The sequence below is a fragment of the Stegostoma tigrinum genome, chromosome 8 (genome assembly GCF_030684315.1).
Source record: "Stegostoma tigrinum isolate sSteTig4 chromosome 8, sSteTig4.hap1, whole genome shotgun sequence".
In the NCBI taxonomy this organism is placed as follows: Eukaryota; Metazoa; Chordata; class Chondrichthyes; order Orectolobiformes; family Stegostomatidae; genus Stegostoma; species Stegostoma tigrinum.
This window is the reverse complement of record NC_081361.1, coordinates 1,509,143-1,534,420: the sequence shown is the minus strand read 5'-3', so window position 1 is coordinate 1,534,420 and position 25,278 is coordinate 1,509,143. Positions and strand designations below refer to the sequence as shown.

Genomic DNA, 25,278 nt, shown 5'->3' with positions numbered 1-25,278 from the left:
CTGATTCCATCAGGTAGATGAGAAGAAATTTGAAAAGGGCATTTGGAGTGGGAATTCTCTTCCCTAGAGGTCTGTGCTGCCTTTGTGTTGACATTTATTCAGAGATACATTAATGAAATAGTTGACAGATGTTAAACAAAACACAATTTATTTAAACACTGTAGTCAAAGTAGAACCAAAAAAAAGGAATTTAGAATAACCTCGCTCTGGTGGATAAACTTATAGTATAATAGCTATAGCAAATATTACTAATTAACTGTTCCAGCATAGTAGCAGCCCATAAACAGACACTTTGGTCAGAAATAAAATTCAGAGAAGGTTCTCACATGCGGTTCTCCAATTCAGGAGGAGAAAATAATCATCCAAAGAAAATTCTGCAGTCAGGAGACATTCACTGAAGCTTCCAACTCCATTGAGACACCAATAGCTTCTGATGCAACAGAAAAGCAAAACTCAGAAATTCTGATCTGTGAGAGCTCGTCGCACTCATTCAGGCTGCATTTAAAAAAAACCCGAACCCTCTCAAGACTGTTTACTCAATGGTCTTAACTAGACAGCTTTGTGCCTCTCGTTCAATCCTTCTCTTAAAAGAAACCAAAATAAAATAATATCTTACAGTTACAGCAATGTCACATGAACACATCGAACTGTTCCTCAGGAGCCCAGGGTGGATCAATTCAGCATTTGGCCCTGCTGTACAGCCCCTTGCGTCCCTACATATGAAAAGGAGAAGGCCATTGAGACCCTACAGTCACTTACATGTAAACAGACTTAGGTAACATGACAAGCAAATGGAGCTAGGCTGTACAGATAGTCTGCTTCACGCTGGTCAACATGCCTCCATTGTTCATGGTACACATGCAGTACTTTAATGCAGTTTTACAGTAGTGTGGTGGGAAGACTAATGTTTTGTGCAAAATCACAAGTGGCATCCTCTGAAAATACATGCTTCCGTTCTCTATGGAGATCAGAATCTGGTTGGTCTGGCTAATGTCACAAAGAGGGTATTTGGGCTGCTGTCAGGATTGTGAACAACATCGGGTTCAGTGTAAGGTCACAGATTAATGTGGGGAGAGTTCATTCAGAGCCTGTGCTTCTCTCTGAATCACTGTGGGGCTCTATGTCATTTTATATGTAAAATCCACATGTATTTACATGGGTCACGTATGGGATTTCTCACCCTATCAATTTCTTTTGTGGATAAAAGAGTTCATCACCAACTTTGTAATTTTAATGCAGTAATCTCTGATTCTCTCACAGCACAACATATTAAACACTCACTTTCTTCACTCGCTCCTCATGGTACCATCATCTCAGGGATTAGACTGGTGATGACCATTTGTACCGTGTCTGTGGCAAGGAGTTCTTTCATTACAAAAGGGATCAAGCCTATGCACAGTGCCCATAAATAGTCTTTCATCAAGGCTGTACATGTGCAGACATATGGTTTTATTCATGTACATGAATCATCTTACAATGAAGGACAACATACCATTTACTTCCCACATGACTGATAGCGCTGCATGTACTAATTTTGGTGACCTATGATCAAGGACATGCAGGCCCTTTTGTGACCACAACACTTCCCAACCTCACATCATTTAATCATTACAAAATGAGATGTATGCTGTTGCTGGCCACATCCAAATAGTTTGTATGCCTTTTAAATTACTGTGGTCCAAACACTGATTCATGTGATACCCCATAACGAGCAGCATTCAGCCTGGAAAAGGGCTCCACTCTCTGTATTGCGTCAACTAAACAATTCTCAATCCATGTAGTATATTCCACCTTACCTCTCAACTCTAATTTTATTCACTCACCTGTGTGCAACCATATCAAAAGTACTCTGTAAATTCAAATACACCGCTCTCACTGGTTCTCATGTGTGGATACTTCAACTATTATATACATATTATTCAGTCGTACATGCACTGGGCAAAGGATCACAACACACAGGAATTGCCAAAACAAGTTGGAAAGTACATCAACTTCAGTCGATAATGCAGTTTTCTCTATTTTCACATCTCATCACCCATATTCTCTCTCTCTCTATCTCATACATACATGACATAAATCAAGTTAATGAATACTCCAATCTTTCTCCATGTTTTATCTCTCAAAGCTCCCTCTTTCAGTTTAAATGTATTGTTTGCATTTGGATGTGACACAATTACAACTGAGTGATGAAACTAAAAAAACATCATGAGGAAGGAACGGGCTGGAGTTATTAGGAATAGAATCTTAGGGAAGATGGTGGAGTAGCAATGGAAGACATTTCTGGGGATAATTTGGACACACATCTGAAATTTTTGGATGTTTCAATTAACATAAACTGCACAGGTTTACCAAAGATAACTTCCCTTTCCTGAATCGAAGTTGACTCTGCCAAGTCATATCATGATTTCCCAAGTGTCTAGTTTTTACAGCCCTCAAAAAAGGTTCCATATTTTTCTCATAACAGATATCAAGTTGTCCAAAATTTATTTTTATTTTGATTTCCCTCTCACTCCAGTTTTTTTTTAATGTGCGTTACAACAGCTACTTCCATTCTGCAGGAACTGGCAATTCCTGAATCTGAAGAATTCTGAATGGTAATCAATAATTCTTTCTCGTAGTTACAAGTTTTAAATGACATTTGGACAAGTTCATGAACAGGAAACAGTTGGAGAGATATGGGCCAAGCCCAGGCAGGTGGGACTGGGATAGTTTGGGATTATGTTTGACATGGACTGGTTGGACTGAAGAGCTGTCTGACCCTGTAACTCTTTCACAAGCTCTATTCCCACCTCCATGTAATCTCTGGGACATACCAGAGCAAAGTACCAAACTTCAGTTCAATTAGTTTTGAGCAGTTCCGCTTTATTAATTCTAATCTCCCACAGTTTCTCATTTTCACAGTCACAGTCCTGTAGAATTTCTGGAAGATTTCCTATATCTTATTCTGTGGAGACAGAGTAATGTATCCCACTCAGCAGTGGGTCAGTGGGGGTTGGGGTGAAGAGACACGGCCTCTGTCAACAAGTGAACACATCGGAACACTGCACTTAGGAGATAATGGACATGGCACCACTGCTACTTGGAAAGTTCTAGAATCTAAACAGTTCAATGAACTGTCATTTGATGGCCATCGACGGGTTATGCTGAAACCACTGACACAAAGCTGTAACCTCCTCATTTTAGAATCAAACTGGCTTCACACTTTGCAACTGGCATAGGTCGAGGTAGAGATAAAAATAAGAATACAATCAAAATATTAGTAACTGCAAGTGTGGCCAGAAGAGAGCTGCAACTGGAAAGGAGCAGATTATGATTTAATCAGAAACAGCACTGAAGCGGAAGTGAAAACTGAGGATATTATTAGTGATAAAGGGAATATTGTGATATAAATCAGATCAGGACAAAATGGGCCAATGGTGGTTATGAACACTTTTCTTCCTCCTCGGGTGTTTGTAAGTGAAGGTGAAAAAAACCCTGGAATAAGAGTTGAGTTTGTCACTGAAAGTGAATACAATAGTTTCCTTCGTTGCCAAATACAGAGCTTAGAAATTGAGTCGCTGGTCACAGAATAAATGAATGGGCAGAGATAGAGAGACTTACCGGGAACACCAACAATAGCGAGGATGGGATAGTAACCCGCCTGAATAACCATCAGTACAGCTTGTATCCACAATGTTAATGGTAACCAATTGATAGAAAGATAGTAAAGGCCAGAGGATAAACCCCTGTCCATTGTTGGAACATTCCAATCTATTCCTCTCAGTTTCTTATACATTGTTGTCACATTCCCGGCTGTGGTTCTGAGATTCTGATCCATCATTTGGAACATCCCAATCTGCTGGTCACAGATTCTGATCTCTCCACATCTCTGGAGCTGCTGATCCCAATTGTGTTGAATATGCCACAGCCACAGATACTGTGGGATAACGCATTGGGAGAAACCCCTTATTAATAGAAGAGGGAAACCCTCCAGTGACACAGTTAGTATCCATGGAGACTGACATTAATTCGAGTCACTGAACAAACAGCTCCCGTTAACCCCTTTCACTCTGACACTTTTAATGTAACAACAATACCTGGTTTGGGTGACATTGCCTGCTATTGGTCTCAATGCCCATCTCCAATTCATCTCACAATGATAGAGACAGAGGAGAAAGTTGATACTTTCTCTGCACAGGCTCGATGATTCTGCTGTGTTATCCACATGTGATGACGTATGTAACCATTTTCCTCAGAGCCAAATGAGAGGTTGTTATTTCACCGAAGTCTCCTCCACCACAACAACTGCCAATCCAAACACATCTCTGGCCACAACTGCCTGGAGAAAGGCAGGAAATGTGGGTTTTGCTGAACTTTCCTCTCACTGCACTAATAAATGAACATTTTATCCTTAACACAATATTTTCAATAATTTGCTTCTAAAGTTGCAAACAAATTTTTTGCAGTTTATACAGCCTTTCCTGACCAATTTTTTAGCCTGAGCCCAAAACTAAACATTACATTTCCAATTGCTTTGCTTATTGGGAGTAAAGGGTCAGAGACAATATCTATGTGAGTGATTAAGGAACAGTAAGGAAGAGGGGACAGTGGCTGTGCAGACTGGACAGGACTAACATGATATCGCCCATTAGGCAATTTCTTCTTCATAGATGGAATAAAATAAAATGCAGAGAAAGAGACAGAATAAATTTGGCTGAAGGAATGGCGACTGACAGGTGAAAAAAACACGATAGGTTGCAACGGAACGGAGGAGAAATGATTTTATATACACTGTTTAATCAGCGTATGTGTGTAGACATATAAGATTGTTCACATATGCTCAACACATTCAGGGTTATTATTGGAGATATGATGAACACAATATGGCACAGACGATGTGACCTTGTCTTGTTTGTGTCTTGTTAACATTGCATTCAGTGGAGGGAACCCATCTCCCCCATTCACAACTTTATTTACTCTCATTGTACATCTGCTTCTCTTTCAACACAATTAAAAGCCCATTTGTATTTTGCACCGCATCCCAACACCCTCTGTTTTCTGTTAGCCCTCCTCCACCTCTGGTAAGGTATTAAAAAGGCCATTTTCTGAACCTGTTCAGTTCTGAAGAAGGGCCTCGCTGGACTTAAAGCCTTAACTCTGTTTCTCTGTCTCCAAAGATGCATCTAGACCTGCTGAGTTTCTCCAGAAATGAATCAGCACATTACACCGAAAGCCAATTCTCAAATTAGCCAGACCAATAGATATTTGCAGATCTAGCAAAATGAGCCAGAGTGAAATAAAAATGTTACATCAAGATGCAGAATTGCCTGTCCACAAAGTACATTCTTGCTGTCAGAACTCTACATGCTTTTCAGCACCTGAGGCATGTTCTGCTTAGGGCCTGCCACAATATCTCTGCCTTTCCCTGGCATTTTAGCACTTTGATGTCTCAACTAGAACCTAATGTCTCACAGTGCTCCTGTCTTGCCTGGCTGTTTACTGCAGGCATAAGCCATGCAGCTTATCACTGTTATTACCAGCAGTCAGTCAAGGGCGAGTCAGCAGATGGTCACCAGTTACATCTTCAAAATGCTCCAGTAGATTTGTTGAGCCTGAATTATGATCATCAATCCAAGCTGACCCTGTCCATTCCTGCCATTGGAGGTCAGTTTGATGAAATTCTCAAAAAGTGTTCGGGAGTTTGGGAGGTTCAAGTCCATAGCTCTCTGAAATTGCAACACAAGTAGATAAGATGGTGAAGAATTTTGCTTTCGTGGTACACAGCATCAGGATATGGTCAACGTGGATGTCTGGTTCATAAGTGGCATGTCAGAGCATGCACTGTTTGTACGAGAATAACTATGGTTTCAACTATGAAATGGCCACAACTTGATCAAAAGAGAAAGTGACCATCAAGCAGTTTGAACTGTCAGCTGTCAAATAAATTAAGACAGTTTAACGTATTTGCAGGAGTTTTTAATTTTTTAAAAAAATTCATTCATGGGATGATCACATCACTGGATAAGAATGGCAGTTTCCTTCCCTGTAGGCCATCGGTGAACAGATGGGTTTTTCCAACAAAGGCAATGGATTGACAGTCATCATCACATTCTTATTTCCAGATGGATTCACACCTAGGTCCCCAGACCAGTATCTCAGCCTCTAGGGAAGTGATGGACAGAAGACTAAATAGAAAATATGTACTAGAAATCACACAATGTTTTGGTTTATGTTTCCGTCATGAGATCCATCACTGCTATGGACACCAGGTAAAGAGCTGACGAGACTGCAATGCTCCCAGGCAGAGTCACAGCGGTCACCAGGTTTCATAGCCGACGGGGAAAATGCAAATCAGGGATTATAGGACATGACTCAACCCAATCCTATGTTTGGATTTAAAACATTCCTTTGATTTTTATCCACAAACTGAAAGATTACATTGTTTCCAATAAACAAATGTCTGTGGGAGAGCAACAGAATCTGTCATTGTAAAGGTGTGCAGACCTATCTAACAAATAAAGGGCCATCGAGATCATCACAGAATTCCTACAGTGTGGAAGATGGCCATTCAGTCAATATCAACCCTGCAAAGAGCATCCCAACCAGTCTCACACCCTACCCTATCCCTGCATTTTGCACACAAGATACTATGGGCAATTTAGCATAGTGAATCTACATAATTTGCACATTTTTGGACTGTGGGAGGAAACCAGAGCATCTGGAGGAAACTCACGCAGACAGTGTCTGGGTAAGACAATCTTCGTCAGGTCAGTGCGGACTTGATGGGCTAAGTGGTCTGCTCCCACAGTGGAGGGATTCTATGATCTCCAGAAACAAGCCCAAAACACATGGTTTTTGAATCGACTATAACAAAGTGTGGAGCTGGATGAACACAGCAGGCCAAGCAGCATCTCAGGAGCACAAAAGCTGACGTTTCAGGCCTTGACCCTTCTCTAGGCCCGAAAAGTCAGCTTTTGTGCTCCTGAGATGCTGCTTGGCCTGCTATGTTCATCCAGCTCCACACTTTTTGTTATCTTGGATTCTCCAGCATCTGCAGTTCCCATTATCACTGATACTATTTTTGATTCTACTGTTAGCTATATTCAAACCAATCAACTTATTCAGAAATTTGCTGGTCGTTAACCAGGAACCAGGAATGTACCAGGAAATCCCTTTTCACATATCATGCAGGTGGATAGGCTTTAGTCAGTGTGAATGTGTCGATGTGTTGTGACAACGTGACTATTTCCAAGCTCTACCTTACACAACTGTTAGTGTGACATTTTATTCACAATACCAGCACCTTTAATTGAGCAGGTATCGGTAACATCTGTACAAACAGCCCAACACCATGGTTTATTTGATAGTGAGAGTGACAGCAATGTTCTTCAACTGTGGTTGTCTGCGAACTCGCTGGTGTGTTAACAGTTTGGATGACAATGAATCCCTTCCCACACAGAGCTCATGAAAGGTCTCTCCCCAGAGTGAACTCGCTGGTGTATCAGCGGGGAATTCGAGTCAGCAAAGCCTTTCCCTCACGCAGAACAGGTCAATGGTCTCTCTCCAGTGTGACTCTGGTGGTCAGTTTCTAGCTGGGATGGATGAAGAAATTCCTTCCTGCAATCTGCACATTTCCACACTGTCTCCCAGTGTCACTGCACTGGTGTTTGGACATTTCAGATGAATCTTCACAGACTCTTCAACACACACACCATGTGCATTTCTCCCCAATGTGAGTGCTGCTTTTTCCTTCAATGTTCAAAATCCTGAGAAAATTGGGTTGTGATAAACAAAGTGACCGTCAGACCTGGATGTGGGCCTGTTTAAATTCTCCAACTGCAGACTATACTTTCAAAGAGAAAGTAAGTAAGAAACCAGAAGGACACAGATTGTGAAACTGAGAAATTCTCTGGACATGTGTACAGCAACACTTGGGGAATATGCTGGATCACCATTAGAACAAATTCATTCATAAATATCCTCCAGGTAAGGGATCCAGTCAGTGTTTGCATCAAACTACCAAAAGAGAGAATTGGGAGAGCCAGCGAGGAAGGACAGTCATTGTATAGATCTGTAACTCCACCTTTCAATCCCTCTGAAAGAGTAAGAGCAGTGCAGAAGTAAAATTGTGGAAATCTGAAATGAAAACAAAAAAAATGCTTCATCAGCGTTGTACAGCACAAAACAATCCCTTTGGTCCCAGTTGTCCACGCTGACCAGATATCCCAAATTAATCTAATCCCATTTGCAAGCATTTGACCTATATTCTGCTACACGCTTCCTATTCACATACCTTTTAAATGTTGTAACTGTACCAGCTTCCTCTGGCACCTCATTCTGCACAGGCACCACCCACTTTCCCTTTAAAAAAAAGGAAATTTGCTGGAAAAGCTCAGCAGGCCTGGTGGCATCTGTGGAGGAGGGGGAAAAAAGTTAACATTTCGGGACCGGTGACCCTTCCTCAGAACCCGAAACTCTTCTCTCCTCCACAGATGCTGCCAAACCTGCTGAGCTTTTCCAGCAACTTTGTTTTCTTTTCAGATTTACAGCATCTGCAGTTCTTTTGGCTCCCTTTTAAAGACTTTCCCTCTCAGCTTAAGCCAATGTTATTAGTTCTAGTCTCTAATTCAGGTTAGTTCTTCCCTAACCTGGGAAAACAATCTTGGCCATTCACCCTACACCCACCATAATTTTATTAACCTCTATAAGGTCACCCCTCAGCCTTCAATGCTCCAGGTAAAATAGCCCCAGCATATTCAACCTCTCCCTACATCTCAAAACTTCCACCTCCTGCAACATCCTTATAAATCTTTTCTGCACCCTGCCAAGTTTAACAGCATCATTCCTATAGCAGGGAGACCAGAACTGAACACAATATTCCAAAAGCAGCATAATCAATGTCTTGTTCAGCCTATAACATGACCTCCCAACTCCTACACTCAATGCACTGACCAATAAATGCCAGCACAGCAAATATCATCTTCACTACCTTCTGTACCTGCAATCCACCTTCAAGGAACTGTGCACCTGCACCCCAAGGAGTCTCTGTTGCATAACAGCCCCGAGGGCCTCATCAGTAACTGTTTAAGTCCTGCCCTGATTTGTCATTGCCATAATGCAAATCGCTCACATTTATCTGAACTAAGTGTATTTCTATCACTCCTTGGCCCATCAACCCATTGATTACGTTCCCATTGTACTTGGGAAGTAAACTCCTTTGCTGTCTACTACAACAACAATAATTTTAGTGTCATCTGCAAACTTACTAACCATTCCTCCAATATTCATTCCACATGATTTGCATCAATGATAAAAAAAGCAGTGGACCCAGCACCAATCCTTGCAGCACACTGCTGTTCATAGTCTTCCAGACTGAACCCGCTCCCCGCCCCCCACCATGATCCTGTTTCCTACCTTCAAGCCAATTTTGTTTCAAATAGCTAACTCTCCCTGGGTTCCATTTGATCTAATCTTGCTAACCAGTCTGTCATGTGGAGCTTTGGTGAATGCCTTGCTGAAGTCCATAATAGACAGTGTCCACTGCTTTGCCTTCTTCAATCTTCTTTGTCACTTCTTCAAAAAACTCAATCAAGTTAGTGAGACAAGATTTCCTACTCACAAAGCCATGTCTACCATCCCTAATCAGTCTTTGCTTCTCTAACCACATGCAAATCCTGTCCCTCAGAATCCCCTCCAGCAATTTACCCACCACTGACATCAGGCTCAACGGTCGATGGTCCTCTGGCTTTTCCTTAAAGAATGGCACCACATTAGCCACCCGGCCTTCTGGCACTTCACTAGTGTCAGTGATACAAATACCTCAGCAAGGGGCCAGCAATTACTTCCCCAGCTTCTCCCAGAGTTTGTGGGTAACACCTGATCAGGTGCCAGGAACCTATCCACCTTTATGCATTTTAAGACATCCAGCACCTAGATCTCTGTAATATAGACACTTCTCACGACTCATTATTTATGATTCCAAGCTCTCTCACTGCCATATCCTTCTCTGCAGTAAATACTAATGCGAATACTCATTCACTATCTCAGCCTGCAGTTCCACACAGACAGCCTTGTTGATCTTTAAAGGGGCCCCTATTTTTTCCCTTGTTGTTTTTATGTCCCAAATGAAGTTTCAGAATCTCTTGGGATTCCCCTTAACTCAATTTGCCAAAGATAGCTCATGTCTCCTTTTTGCCGTCCTGATTTCCCTCAAGTATACTCCTACTGCCCCTATACTTTGAAGGATTGACCCAAATCCTGATGTCAGTACCCAACATGTGCTGCCTTCTTTTTCTTGACCAGAGCCTCAATTTCTCCAGTCAGCCAGTATCCCCTACATTTACCAGCCTTGCCCTTCACGTGAACAGGAACATGTGCCTGGCTCTCCTTATTTTAGTTTTGAGGGCCTCCCACTTTCCAAGCATTCCTTGACCTACATATTACCTCTCCCGATCATCTTTTGGAAGTTCTTGCCCAATAATGTCAAAGTTGGCCTTACTTCAATTTAATGCATATTTAGAATTTTGAAATGTATAAGTTTTATATGTAAACTGATCACATCTGCCTGCATCTGGCATATACTCCTCTAAAGCTCTCTTATCTATGTCCCTATTCAAGTGTCTTTTAAACAATGTGACTGTACCTGTATCTGCCACTTCCTCTGAGTTTGTTCCACACGTGGACAAGTTCGTAAAAATAAAAAAATCCATGTCTTTTTAAATATGTATTTCTCCTCTCACCTTACATACATGTCCCCTTGTCTTGAAATCACCCAACCTTGGGAATAAACCCTTGCTATTCGCATAATCTGTGCCCTCATGATTTTATCAACCTCTAAGGTCACTCCTTAACCCATTATACTCCAGTGAGAAAAGTCCTAGCTTTGTCTGTCTATTTGATAATCAAGCTCTCCAATCCTGGCAACATCCCAGCAAGTCTGTTCTGAACTGTCTCCAGTTCAATAATAATGTCCTTCCTGTAACAGGGCAACCAGAGCTGCACACAATACCTCAAATGAAGCCTCAATGTCCTATACAACCTCAACATAACATCCCAACTCTGAGACTCAGAGGTCTGAGCAATGAAAGCAAGTGTGCTAAACAACATATTAACCACCCTGACTACTTGTCTACATAAACTTCAAAGAATTATGTACCTGAATCTCAGCATTTCTCTGTTTCACAACTCTACCCTGGGTGCAACCATCAATTGTTGGTCCTACCCTGTTCATTTTACCAAAATACAATATCTCACATTTATTCAAATTGAACTTCATCCTCCACTTCTCAACCCATTGACATAATTGATCAAGATCTCACTGTCATCTTAGATAACCTTCACTAACCACTAATTCTCGTATCGTCTGCAAACTTACTAATCTTGTCCCTTAAATTCGCATCCAAATCATTAATATAAATGAGAAACAAAAGTGGCCCCTGCACAGATTGCTGTGGAACACACTGGTCACAGAACTCCACTCTGAAAAATCCCCAACACCACATTCTCTCCGACAACTAAGCCAATTCCGCTTCCAATAAGCGAGCTCTTCCTGAATCACGTGTGATCTAACTTTACTCATTAGTCTACCACGTGGAACCCGGTCAAAGGCTTCACTCTCACTCTGGGAGGTGCTGCAAATCTGACCCAATTCCCCCGCTATTTGTCCATCATTCCTTGAAAAGTTAAATCCCAACTCTCTTCTGAGAATAACTGCTAAATCTGCATCCAGCTACCATTCAGACTGTTCCAGATCCTGGGAACTTGCTGAGTCAAACAAACAATCTTCACATTTTCACCCTGCATTATTTGCCAATTAGCTGAATGTTGTATTCTACGGTTACCAAACATTGCTACAATGGAGAATTATCTCGGCTTCTGTTAGCTCTCTCCAAGCCAGAGACCCACCATAATTTTAATTGACTTATGGGATGTGGTCTTTCCTGCACAAACTAATATTGATTGCCCATTTTTATTGGATTTGGAGAAAGTGGTACTTTCTATGACTGCTGCACTCCATGTGCTGTAAGTACACCACTGTGTTGTTATGATGATAATCCACCCTGGAGCCTCACTACCCTCCCGATTGCAGGAATCATACCTCAAACTTCACTACCCACCTGATCATGCCCTCGAGCCTCACTACCTGCATTACTGCAGGCATTACCATCGAGCCTCAACACGCTTCACATCTCTGGAATCCCTCTCCAGCCTCACTACCTGCCTATCGTTGGAATCCCCCACTAGCCACATAACTCACACCATCTATTCAGATTCCTCCAGTCTCACAAACCACCTCATCTCTAATCTCCTCCAGCCCACAAACTTCTTTAGCTCTATAATTGTCTTCAGCCTCACAAACCTCCCTTTGTCTGAGGTCTCCTCCAGCCTCACAATCTTCCCCATTTCTGTAATCTCATCCAAGCTCACTTTTCCCTATTTTTGGAATCTTCTCCGGTCTCAGAACCCTTCCTGTCTCTAATATCGTCCAGCCTCACAAATGGATGATACAAGAATGATATTTCTTTCCTCTAATACAATCCTTATTTTTATACATCCACTTGATGGCGGTACTTTCAATTTCCTGGGCTTCAGGCCCCTGAATTTCGAGGTAAACCGCATTACGTCTATACCTCACTTTTCTCCCGAAAATACTGACCAATCATGAGTCATTTGTTCTAATATCTCATATTCTGAAATGACTTGACATATTGCTGGGTATCCTCCTATGTGAAGAGTCTCGGAGGTCTACAGCACAGAAAAAGTCTTTGTGGCCCATCCAGCCTGTGCCAGTTAAAAACCACCACCTAACTATTCTAATCTAATTTTCCAGAACTTGGCCCATAGACTCTGCATTGGCATCACAAGTGTGCATCTATATATATCTTAAACGCTATGAGGATCTCTGTGCCTACCACCCTCACAGACAGTGAGGTTCAGTGCCATTGTCACAGCATGATGACATTACAGACAGGAAAAGAGACGAGCTGAGTCTGTGCAAACCAAAGATCCCCCACACACTGTGAAAGACGGGAGGGTGCCTGATCGGAGGCAGAGGAGATTTAACAGAATGGTTTGTAGGGAGAGGGTTTTTAGTTGCATGGTTAGGGCTGTTTTTATTATAATTTTGTGTGACTTAGACATTTCTGGTACATATTGAGAATATCCATCTACAATAGATGGACTTCCTCTCAATCTCTCTCCTCGCCTGGGGTGCAGTAATCTTCAGGTTAAACCAGCCCTATGGTCAGGTAGGACAATGGTGACTTTACCTTAGGCATAGTGATGCCACTGTGCCTCGGTGGTGTAGAGGGGAATGTTGCATGTGGTGGATGGGACACCACTCTGACACTGCTTCATCTGGAGGATGTTACCTTTCTTTAATATTGTTGGGGCTGTACTCATGCAGGGAAGTGGAAAATGTTCCAACACAATCCGGATGAGTGCCTTACACACAGGAAACAAACTGTCATTGGGTAATCAGGTGCTTGGGGAAACTAAGATTGATCTCCTTGTAACAAAGGATTTTGAGGGGACCTTTGATAGGAGGTGTTTACAAAAGATAAACATTAGGACGGCAAAATGTACACTCAACTGGCCATAAAAAAGGGCTACAGGACATATATTAAAAGTCGTAGGAAAGATCTATTGAGAGAATGGGGTAATAAGAAAGAAATTTTACATGGCAAATGGGAATGAGCAGGAACACAATACTCACACACAATGCGAATATCCAGGTCCTGATTGAATTGAGTAATTCTGTCAGAGTTTGGTGTTACAATTATTGAGCTTCCTACCTGAAAGTCCACTTGTAATATCCTGTAACACAAATTCATAAAATCCATCACTGTCAGAGTAGGAATCCACAACATCCCCTCCTCCTGGCCGAGGGTAACTGTGCATTGTTCCTGCTGCACATTATTCCTTGTGGGAGTCAGCAGCTGATTCGAGGGATTTCTATTTGGGTTTCTAGGAATTTCCACATTGGGGCTTCATGTCACTGAACAGAACAACAGGTGTTTGACACAAGGCAAAGAATGGCCAAGATTTAGTGAGATGCAGGCAGCAGGATTTGCTTCCTTTTCTTTCCTTCTGTGCTGCTGCACTGCCACAATGAGACATCAGCTTTTCCGGCCCAATGCAACTTGATGAACAAGTTGTCTCGATTCTGAGAAATGGGCAGTAAGCTTCTCCCAGTCATTTGAAAAAACACCCCTTAAAAAGGCAGCAATTACGTATGTGTCATGTTGCCCAGTGCTCCCAACAAAAAGATGAGAAGAATGAGGAAGGATCTCATAAAAAGGGATAACAGTCAAGTTCCATGAGGGTTAGAGTTTATGGAGAGATATTGATAAATGGGCGACAAGTCGGCAAATGGAGTATAATTTGGGAAAACGTGAAGTTGCTAATTTTTGAGGAGATGACCAAAGAACAGTGTTATTTAAAAATGTAAAAACTGTGGAAAACTGCAACACAAAAGGGATTCAGGAATAATTGTGCAGGAAGCATGAAGCGAGCATACAGTTGCAACAGGTAATCGGGAAGGGTCATGGGATGTTATCCTTATGTCAAGGTGTTTGCAGTAGAAGAGTTTGGAATACATGTCTTAGGACAAATGTACAACTTGCTGGCAAGACCACATCTGGAAGAATGTGAGCAGCTTTTTTGGTCCACTTATTTGAGCAAGTATATAACTTCACTGGAGGCATTTCAAAGAAGATGAACTAAGATGATCATTGGTTTGGAGGGATTATGTTTTAAGCTAAGACGAAACAGGTCTGGAATATACTAACTAGATTTTTTTGAAGAATGAGAGATGTTCTAATTAAAAATAGAGGATTCTCAAGGGAGTTGACAGGATAAATGCTGAGGAAATATTTCTCATCGTGGGAGCAGATTCTCGATAAGGCAGAGAAGAGAGGGTTCTCTTTTGGAATTGTCAAGCTTAAGGCAACACAGACATGGGTAAGGGGTTTCAGTCGCGAATGAGCTGGAGTGAGGTGGAGAGAAGGAGCATTTTAGAGATTGAAATTTCTGGCATTTGTGATTGAAATGTACGGTAAGATGTTCATCTTGAGACCAGATATGACAGCATTATTGAGAAGGGTGCAGTTCAGCCTCAGACAGTTCCCAATGAGAGGGATGGATTCAGTACAATAGTAAGGAAAAATAATTTGTAATAATAACTGAAGGCAATGTGTTTTACTATCACAAAGTGTTATTGGAGGAAATTTCAACTAATCAAGTAGTGGAAGCATGATAAGCAGTTTTATAACTGAGTAACAGTGGAGCAAAGTGATGGAGACGAGTTCGATCTGAACATTGTAGAATACATGTGAAAGTTAACACAGTGCTTGTGGAAGATCTCACCTCCTGGAAGTATGTTGGTGAGAAACAGCATGGGCCAAGGATAGATCCTGGAGGGACATTTACGACATGGATTTCAGACAGGAAAGAGAGATGGAGTGGGATTTTCCAATGACGGTGAGGTCGAACATTGGTTTTAAACAGAATGGGTGAGAAGGACATAACCGGAAAAGAGAAACAGACAGAACAAGTAACAATATCTGTGAATTGGCATGGGGGAAGAGGCAGGGAGGAGGAGGAGGAGGAGAAATAAGAGTTGGAATATTTGTAGTTTAGTGAGAATAGGGCAAAGTGTTAAGATGAGCTCTGATAAGGCTTGACATGAAACTGGACAAAGATGCAAGTTTAAGCCTAAAACGAGGAGCAACATGCTAAGCAATTTGGTTTGGTGGGCTTGTGGAAGAGAGGGAAGCAGCAGAGGCAGCTGATTGGATTGTCTCAATCTTAGTGACATAGAAACTGCATGTGTCTCCTTCACTTGCTGTTGGAGCGGAGGATGGAGGAGACAGGATGATGGACAGTGTTTTGCAAAGAAACAATGCCTGTGTTAGTGATATTTAAAAATGAGTGAACAAACCTGATGACTAACTTTTATCCAGAATGTTAAAATGTACAACAGAAGTCCAGGTTCAAATCCTATCTCAGCAGATGGTGGAATTTGAATTCAATAAAAAAAAACTGGAGGAATCAACTGGTTGCCATGGCAACAATTGCTGATGACAGAGTGAAAAAAAAATCTAATGTCCTTCGGGGAAAGAAATTTGCCAACCTCAGCAAGCCACTCAGTTGCAAATCACTGCAAAGTTTCAACAAAGGAATGAAGCTGGGTGGCCCATTTGGCATCCACCAGGGAACTAGGAAAGACAACTGCAGAATCAGCCCTATCGGCCCCCCAAACTCCTGCTTAATAATATCTGGGGGCTAGTGGCAAAATTTGGAGAGCCGCTTCAAAGACGAGTCAAGGAACAGTGTCAGACTCATGGAAACATACCTGGCAAACAATGACACACACCACTATCATTGTCCTTAGTGAAGCCCTGTCCCAGCAGACGTGACAGCACAGTGCTATTCTGACCAGATTATTTGACCTGGGAGTACTCAACATTGACTCTGACGCCTGGAAGTCTCATGGCTCCTGCTGATTACCATGTACCATCCTCCCTTGGTTGATAAATCAGCAGTAGTATTATCGCTAGATTATTAATCCAGAGACCCAGATAACATTCTGGGGACCTGGGTTCGCATCCTGCCATGGCAGATGGTGAAACATGAATTAAATAATGATCTGGAACTAAGATTCTCATGATGACCATGAAACCATTGCCAATTATCAGGAAAGACCCATCTGGTTCACTTATGCCCTTTCCGGAAATGTGCCATCCTTACCTGGTCTGGATGACATGTGACTCCAAACCCATAGTGATGTGCTTGACTCTTAACTGCCTTCCAGGTAATAAACGCTGGTCCAGCCAGCGATTTCCACATCCCAAGAGTGAATTTTAAGAAACAAAAAACTCCATCATGTTGAACAGCACTTGGAGGAAGCACTGCGAGTGTGAATAGCACTAAATGTACTCAATGTCCACATCAGGAGTAGTTTGCAGGAGGATTACCAATCAGGCTGGTCGGGTCCTGAAGGACAAAGCTGCTTGGCTGGGACTGCAGCAGGTGCTGACGCACCAAAGGGGGAAAATATAGCTGATCTCATCATCACCAATTTCCCAGCTGCAGAGGCATCTGTCCATGACAGGATTGTTAACAGCAACCACCGCACAGTCCTGTGGAGACAAAGCCTCATCTTAAACTTGAGAATACCCCCCATTGCATTGGGTGGCACTAACTTCGGCTAAAAGGGACAGACTTGGAACAGACACAGGAGCTCAAAACCAGATATCTATGAGGCTTTGAGAGAGACTGCAACAGTAGCAGACCTTCTCCAGCACAATCTGTAACCTCATGGCCCAGCATATCCTAGAGACACCCATTGCCATTGATCCAGGGGACCAACACTGCTTGAACGGAGAGTATTGGAGGGCATGCCAAGGGCAGCACCAGGCATACCTAAAAATAAGGTGCCAACCTGGTAAAACCACCAAACAGGACTATCTGCATGCAAAATAGCATAAGCAGCAAGAGTTAGAGCTAAGCCACCCCATAACCAATAGATCAGATGCAAGCTCTGCAGTTCTACCACACCCAGTCGTGAACAGTGATGGACAATTAAACAACTCACTGGAGGAAGAATGCCAAAAATCCCCATCTTTACCCGACACAGGAGCCCAACCTCTCCTTGCAAAAGACAAGTCTGCAGCAATCTTCAGCCAGAAGTGCCAACTGGATGATCCATCTCAGCCTTCTCCAGAGGTCCCCAACATCAGAGATGTGAGTTTTCATCCAATTTGATTCATTTCACATAATATTAAAGAAATGAATGAACAGTGCAAAGGTTATGGGCCCTGGCAACACTCTGACAATAGTAGCGATGACTAGTGCTCTAGAGCTTGCTAGCATCCAAGCCAAACTATTTCAGTCCTGCTACGGCGCTGGCATCTCCTAACAATTTGGAAAACTGCCCAGGTCTGTTCAGCACAAAAACATTGAAAATCCAACCCGACCAATTTCCCCTCAAGCAATCTACTCTCTATCATCAGTAAAGTACTGGAAGGTGTTGTCAACAGCAGTATTAAACAGCACTTACTCAGCAGTAACCTGCTCAGTGACACCCAGCATGGGCCATGGTGGGCACTCAGTTCCTGATCTTATTACAGACTTGATCCGCAAATTCACAAACAGCTGAATTCCTGAGGTGAGGTGAGGGTAAACAGCAGAGCCCTGCACAAAAACCACGTACTTCCACTTCAGTGACAATGACTGACAGTGACACCTTAGTTTCAGCTCATCTGCTGAACCTCTCATCTATTCCTGTGTTACCTCTAGGCTTAACTATCCAAACTCACTGCCAGTCGGCCTCCCACATTCAATGTCCCTGTAACCTCAAGAATACCTAAAGTTCTGCTGCACACAAGTACATTTGTACCAAGACCTGTTCACCCATCACTGCTGTGCTCCCTGACCCACAAAGGCTCCTGTTTATAAGCAACAATTTAAAATTCTCAGATAATAAAATGTGAGGCTGGATGAACACAGCAGGCCAAGCAGCATCTCAGGAGCACATTGGCCTGCTGTGAAGCTTTTGTGCTCCTGAGATGCTGCTTGGCCTGCTGTGAGCTTTTGTGCTCCTGAGATGCTGCTTGGCCTGCTGTGAGCTTTTGTGCTCCTGAGATGCTGCTTGGCCTGCTGTGAGCTTTTGTGCTCCTGAGATGCTGCTTGGCCTGCTGTGAGCTTTTGTGCTCCTGAGATGCTGCTTGGCCTGCTGTGAGCTTTTGTGCTCCTGAGATGCTGCTTGGCCTGCTGTGAGCTTTTGTGCTCCTGAGATGCTGCTTGGCCTGCTGTGAGCTTTTGTGCTCCTGAGATGCTGCTTGGCCTGCTGTGAGCTTTTGTGCTCCTGAGATGCTGCTTGGCCTGCTGTGAGCTTTTGTGCTCCTGAGATGCTGCTTGGCCTGCTGTGAGCTTTTGTGCTCCTGAGATGCTGCTTGGCCTGCTGTGAGCTTTTGTGCTCCTGAGATGCTGCTTGGCCTGCTGTGAGCTTTTGTGCTCCTGAGATGCTGCTTGGCCTGCTGTGAGCTTTTGTGCTCCTGAGATGCTGCTTGGCCTGCTGTGTTCATCCAGCCTCACATTTTATTATCTTGGAATCTCCAGCATCTGCAGTTCCCATTATCTCTGATACTAATTTAAAATTCTCACCCGTGATTTAATTCCTGGCTGTGACGAGCCCTATCTCCCTGCACACACAACCTTCAAGAGTTCGATAACTCATTTAGTTCCAGACTCCAACAATGTGTTTAATCATCCCTTCACTATTGGAGGCTGTTTCTACAGTTGCCAGAAAACGTGATCTGGAATTCCCCTGATAAACCTCTTAGGTTTGCTTTCCTTGAGAGAGTCAGGAAAACCTGTAGATATGGTAACTTTTTGGTCACCTGACCTAATATGGCCTTACGTCAAAAGTTTGTTGATAATATTTTTGTGAAATTATAAAACATGATAAAAATACAAATAGTTTGTTGATTTGGACATACACCATTAGCTCTTCAGTATCGCTAGATGAATGATCTGTAACTTCTCAAATGGAGCATTGTGAGAGCACCTTTATCATACAAACTGAAGCAGCACACGAAAGTTAAACATCACCTTCTCCACAGGGAACAGGGCTTTGGCAACGATCGCTGGTATCTGTGGAAGGAGAAACACACAGTAAATGTTGCAGAAGTGCAAAATGAATGACAGATAAAAACGCTGTAGAATTTGGTGGTCTGAAATGGAAGAAAAATACACTCTCTTTCTGGGAAAATATTTCCTGACTGTGAAAGATACCATTCAAAAATTAATCTGGTAAGAGAGCAGCACATGGTCAGGGGGTGGGCAGCAGTGGAAAATTTATTTACAAAAAAGGTACAAGGAAATTACAGTAAAATACTACAGAGATCAAATCTATCCATCATTAGAGACTGAAGAGATTAGACACCGACAAAGGTGATCAGGGAGCACAGAAGTGAGCAAGAGCAGTGTGAGCTGCTATGATCCAACAGTCTGGGAAAAAAAATCCATAAGAAACAAACATTTCTCTTGGATAAGAGATAATAGGAACTGCAGATGCTGGAGAATCCAAGATAACAAGGTGTGGAGCTGGATGAACACAGCAGGCCAAGGAGCATCTTCGGAGCAGGAAAGCTGACGTTTTGGGCCTGGACACCACTTCAGAAATGGGGGAGGGGAAGAGGATTCTGAACGAAATAGGGAGAGGGGGGAGACAGATCAAAGATGGAGAGAAAAGATATTTGGAGAGGAGACAGACAAGTTAAAGAGGCGGGCATGGAGCAGGTAAAGATGAGGAGAGGTGGGGAGGTAGGGAGGTGATAGGTCAGTCCAGGGAGGACAGACAGGTCAAGGGGGTGGGATGAAGTTAGTAAGCAGGAAATAGGGGTGCAGCTTGAGGTGGGAGGAGGCGATAGGAGAGAGGAAGAACAGGTTAGGGAGGCAGGGACAAGCTGGGCTAGTTTTGGGAGGCAGTTGGGGGAGGGGAGATTTTGAGGCTTCTGAAATCCACATGGACACCATTGGGCTGCAGGGTTCCCAGGCAGAATATGTGTTGCTATTCCTGCAACCCTTGGGTGGCATCATTGTGGCACTGCAGGTGGCCCAGGATGGACATGTCATCTGAGGAATGGGATGGGGAGTTGAAATGGTTCGCAACTGGGAGGTGCAGTTGTTTCTTGCGAACTGAGCGTAGGTGTTCTGCAAAGCAGTCCCCAAGCCTCCGCTTGGTTTCCGCAATGTAGAGGAGGCCACAACGGGTACAGGGGATGCAGTATACCACATTGGCAGATGTGCAGGTGAACATCTGCTCGATGTAGAAAGTCTTCTTGGGGCCTGGGATGGGGGGGGGGAAAAAGAGAAGAGGGAGGAGGTGTGGAGGCAAGTGTAGCACTTCCTTTGGTTGCAGGGGAAGGTGCTGGGAGTAGTGGGGTTGGAGGGCAGCGTGGAGCGGACAAGGGAGTCACGGAGAGACTGGTCTCTCCGGCAGGCAAGCAAGGGTGGGGAGGGAAAAATGTCTTTGATGGTGAGGTCGGATTGCTGATGGCGGAAGTGTCAGAGGATGACGTGTTCGATCCGGAGATTGGTGGAGTGGTATGTGAGGATGAGGGGGATTCTTTTTCAGTTGTTATTGCAGGGATAGGGTGCGAGGGAGGAGTTGTAGAAAAATGCAGGAGACACGGTCAAGGGTGTTCTTGACCACTCCGGTGGGGAGGTGGGGAGTGGAGTTGCGGTCCTTGAAAAACAAGGACATCATAGATGTACGGGAGTGGAATCCTGGGAGCAGATGCGGCAGAGGTGAAGCAATTGGGAATAGGAGATGGCACTTTTGCAGGACGGTGGGTGGGTGTGAGATGTTAATGTGATAACATCCCATTAATTTAAAGAAGTATAGAAATCAGAGTCTTTCATCTGCATTTGATTCCTATACAGAGACTTTGACTTATAGAAGTAAAGTCTTTTATCTACTCACATCGGTATGCAGACACTGCCCTGAAGCTTCCTGCCCAGCTAGGAATTCAGTGTAAAGCTTTTGTAACTCATCTTCTCACACATCGGCATGCAGACACTGTCTTACGTTTCCTGACTGAACTGAAATTAGAATCAATCTGTATCAAATAGGGTTAGGTGGGGAAATTTTGTAAAGGTGTGAAACCTCTAAAGCATGTAACTTCTGTCGCTGACTAAGGGGCCAGGGCACTGACTTTGTCCTAGCCAGACACACTGGCAACTTGAAATCACAATCTGTCCCGGACAACAACTCAAAATCACCTCCTGCCATGAGCAGCTACTTCACAAGCAATCGATACTATATCCTGGTCTTTTATGTTGTCCATGTAATAATTGCTTGGTATCCTGTTTTTGTCTGTTGTAGTAATTGTTTTATGTATCATGTCATTGGAGGTTGTGAAATCGTTTTCTGTATCATGTCTTTTGTAAAGTATAAAAAGCAGGGACTGTCCGGGGAGAACTCCTTGTGAGACTTTGCACTGTGTGCCGGGTTGAGTACAGTGATTCTTCACAGCTTGTACTTGCTTGGTAAGAAAATGATTTGTGTTTTTCTAAACAGGTCAGTGTCTTGTTATTGCAGCACGTCCGTGAGGGTCTCCGAAAACAAACTTGACAGGTGGGAGGAGGTGTATTCTAGGTAGCTGTGGGAGTCAGTGAGCTTGAAATATATATCGGTTTTGAGAATGTTCCCCAAGATGGAAATAGAGGACCAGGAAGGTGAGAGAGGTGGTTAGAGATGGTCCAGGTGAACTTAAGGTTGGGGTGGAAGGTGTTGGTGAAGTGGGCAAACTGTTCGAGCTCCTCATAGGAGCACGAGGCAGCGCCGATACAGTCATCCATGTACTGGAGGAAGAGGTACGGAAGAGGGATTGTTCCAACAAAGAGACAGGCAAAGCTTGGGCCCATGCAGGTACCCATGGCCACCCCCTTTGTCTGTAGGCAGTGGGACGAGTTCACCGAAGCACATAATGGGGTCAGTGGAGGGGAACTGGTCAGACCTGCAGGACAGGAAATAGCGTAGGGCTTTGAGGCCATCTGTATGGGGTATGCAGGTGCTAATGTGGTATACTGCACCGCTGCACCCGTTCTGGCCTCCTCTATATCAGGGAAACCAAGCAGAGGCTTGGGGACCACTTTACAGAACACCTACACTCAGTTCGCAATAAACAATTGCTCATCCCCACCTCCCTAACCTACTCTTCCTCTCACCTATCCCCTCCTCCCATCTCAAGCCACACCCCCATTTCCTACTTGCTAACCTCATCCCACCCCTTTGACTTGTTGGTCCTCCATAGACTGACCCATCCCCTCCCCACCTACACTCACCTTTACCTGCTCCATCCCCACCTCTTTAACTTGTCTGTCTCCTCTCCACTTGTCTCCCACTCTCTCCCTGTTTGTTTCAGCATCCCCTTCCCCTCCCCCATTTCTGAAGGGTGTGGGCCCGAATACGTCAGTTTTCCTGTTTCTCTGATGCTGCCTGTCCTGTTGTGTTCCTCCAGCTTCACCCCCGGCCCTTTTAAAGTTTCAAAGCTGTCGCGCATGCGCCCCGCGGATCACTGCCCCCAATAAAGATGGTGACGGTCACACGGGCCGATCGCCATCTGAGGCGTTGATTTGTTTTCTGCAAACGTGAGTCTGGGAGTTTCAAATGGGTGTGTTTTCCGACGTGCACTAACTGTTTGTAAAACTTCCAAACCCATACGAATATCACTTCCCTCCAGCTTTCTACCGTTTTGCTTTCTTTACTGTGGCCTGCTCTTACCTCAATTGCACAAATCTTGGTCTCAGCGAAGGATCTAGGCCCGAAACGTCAGCTTTCCTGCTCCTCTGATGCTGCTTGACCTGCTGTGCACATCCAGCTGCACACCGTGTTATCTCGGATTCTCCAGCATCTGCAGTTCCGGTTATCTCAGCGACTCTGCACCGCACTCGTGGATGATCACGTGGTTTTCACTGATCCCGCCCTCCCTTCATTCCGATTGGGCGATATCCGTCCGGTCATGCACGGCACACCTGTGCTCCTATTGGTCGCGCACTGACATCAATCAGCCAGACTTCACCGTGAGCTGGAGCATGCGCAGTGCTTTGTGTTATTGTTGGAAGCAAATGAACGTCGTCGCAATGTTGCATTTTGAGACGAATGAGACTGAAAACCGGATCTGTCTTTTTACCTTCACAGATGCTGCCAGACCTGCTGAGCTTTTCCAGCAACTTTGTTTTTGTTCCTGATTGACAACATCCCAGTTCTTTTGTTATTTTTTAATAAGTCGCGATTGAAAAGGCTTCCTGCAGCTCAAAGCTAAAGGTACTCTTGATACCGCTCTGTCAGCCAATAGAGAAATAGCGGTGAAATAAGGGTAATAAATACAGGTCTAGCAGTCCTCAGGTAAGATGTAAAGGGAATAATTATGAATATGAAGAACATCACGTGGTGAAGTGAGGTGAGTGTTGTTCATATGAACTGTGATTGGGCAGAGAGGGAGGTTAATCAAAAAAGAACAAGCAGAAAAGAGATTCTCAAGAAAGGTCTGTGCAATGGAAAGCAACGAGAATCAGAAGATAAAAGCCCAACACAAGAAAAAGTTTGAAGACCGTGGCTGCAGAAACTCCAATAAGTTGTTTCACTGCTCTACTGCCTAGTTATTGACTTAAGCAGTATAATCCACATTCAACTCTAAGTAGCTGTCTGAGTTTGTCACTGTAGTTTACTTCATAACAGATAAACTCCACACTTTGTCTCAATAAAGCTGACAGTTGGTTCACCAATTAGTTCTGCTGCCAAGTCCGTTCTTGTTTGAAAAGGGGTATAGATCACATTTAAATAGACAATGAAAAATGTCAATCCAGGCTGGGAGCAAAATTCTACTCCCTCGCCACTGACTCCATCCCTGCCCCAGGTAACTGGCAGGTAACACACTGGTCACAGTCAGGGTGCAATATTTCACCCCAAGATGAGCTTCTAACCACATTACTCACCCCCACACTCATTATCACAAAGACCACATACAATTTCAACCTCAACAGCATCTCAGGTCATCTGCTGCTGAAACTCTCATCCATTCCTTTGCTACCTCTCGACTTAACTCCCCAAACACACTCCCGGCCGGCTTCTTAATACTACTTCCCTGAAATCTTGAACTGATCCAAAAATCTGCTGCCCATGTGTTTATTCTCACCGATTTTAACATCTTCAAGTTTTGTCATTCTGTGCTCACTAACATAAACATTTTCTCAGTGGCAAAGCACCAAGGTTTTGAAATTCATATCCTTATTTTGAAATTTTGGCATCACACCACTTTCGTTTGATAGTCCCTCCAGCTGCAAACCCCTCTGAGATTTATCTGAAGAAGGGTCACTGGACACAAAACAGTAATGCTGCTCTCTCTCTCCACAAGCACTGCCAGATAAGCTGAGTTTTACATCAATTTCTGCTTGTGTTACAACTTTCAAGCATCTACTGTCATTTTGCTTTTTCCTTCAAGACATTTGTTCTCCCTGACTTCCAACCTCCTGTGGATTTCTGGTTTTAACTCCCACCTTTTTCATGTTTTCAGTTCCTAAGGCCATAAGCTCTTGAATTTACTCCCTAAACATCCGTGGTTTTCAAAGTCCCCTTGTTTGTTCAGGATATTCCTTGAAACCTACTTCTTTGGCCAGTTTTGGGTCACTTGTCCTAATAAGTACCTGGTATCAAATATTGTTTTGTGACAACCTTGTGTAATATGTCAGATCATTGGATTGAATCAAAAATGTGAAAACATTTAAATT

General features: G+C 43.6%; 1 protein-coding gene and 1 long non-coding RNA gene across 4 annotated transcripts in view; one reads left to right on the top strand and one right to left on the bottom strand.

Moving 5' to 3' along the window:
- Nucleotides 1–163: 163 nt before the first annotated feature.
- LOC132209879 (uncharacterized) lies at nt 164–23,475 on the bottom strand. 3 transcript variants are annotated; one of them, XR_009446018.1, is made up of 5 exons: nt 23,273–23,475; nt 19,550–19,635; nt 13,694–13,794; nt 3,601–8,115; nt 164–430 (listed from the first exon to the last, which is right to left on the bottom strand). It is a non-coding gene; the product is annotated as an uncharacterized LOC132209879 (long non-coding RNA). The 3 variants fall into 3 exon arrangements; XR_009446016.1 differs by having other exon boundaries at nt 19,594–19,635; XR_009446017.1 differs by lacking the exon at nt 23,273–23,475 and having other exon boundaries at nt 19,482–19,597.
- Nucleotides 23,064–25,278, top strand: part of LOC132209878 (ral guanine nucleotide dissociation stimulator-like 1) — a 60,405-nt gene continuing 58,190 nt past the window's right edge. Inside the window, exon 1 of the mRNA XM_059647703.1 lies at nt 23,064–23,815. The gene's annotated coding sequence lies outside the window, so the exon portion shown is untranslated. The remainder of the gene's footprint in view (nt 23,816–25,278) is intronic.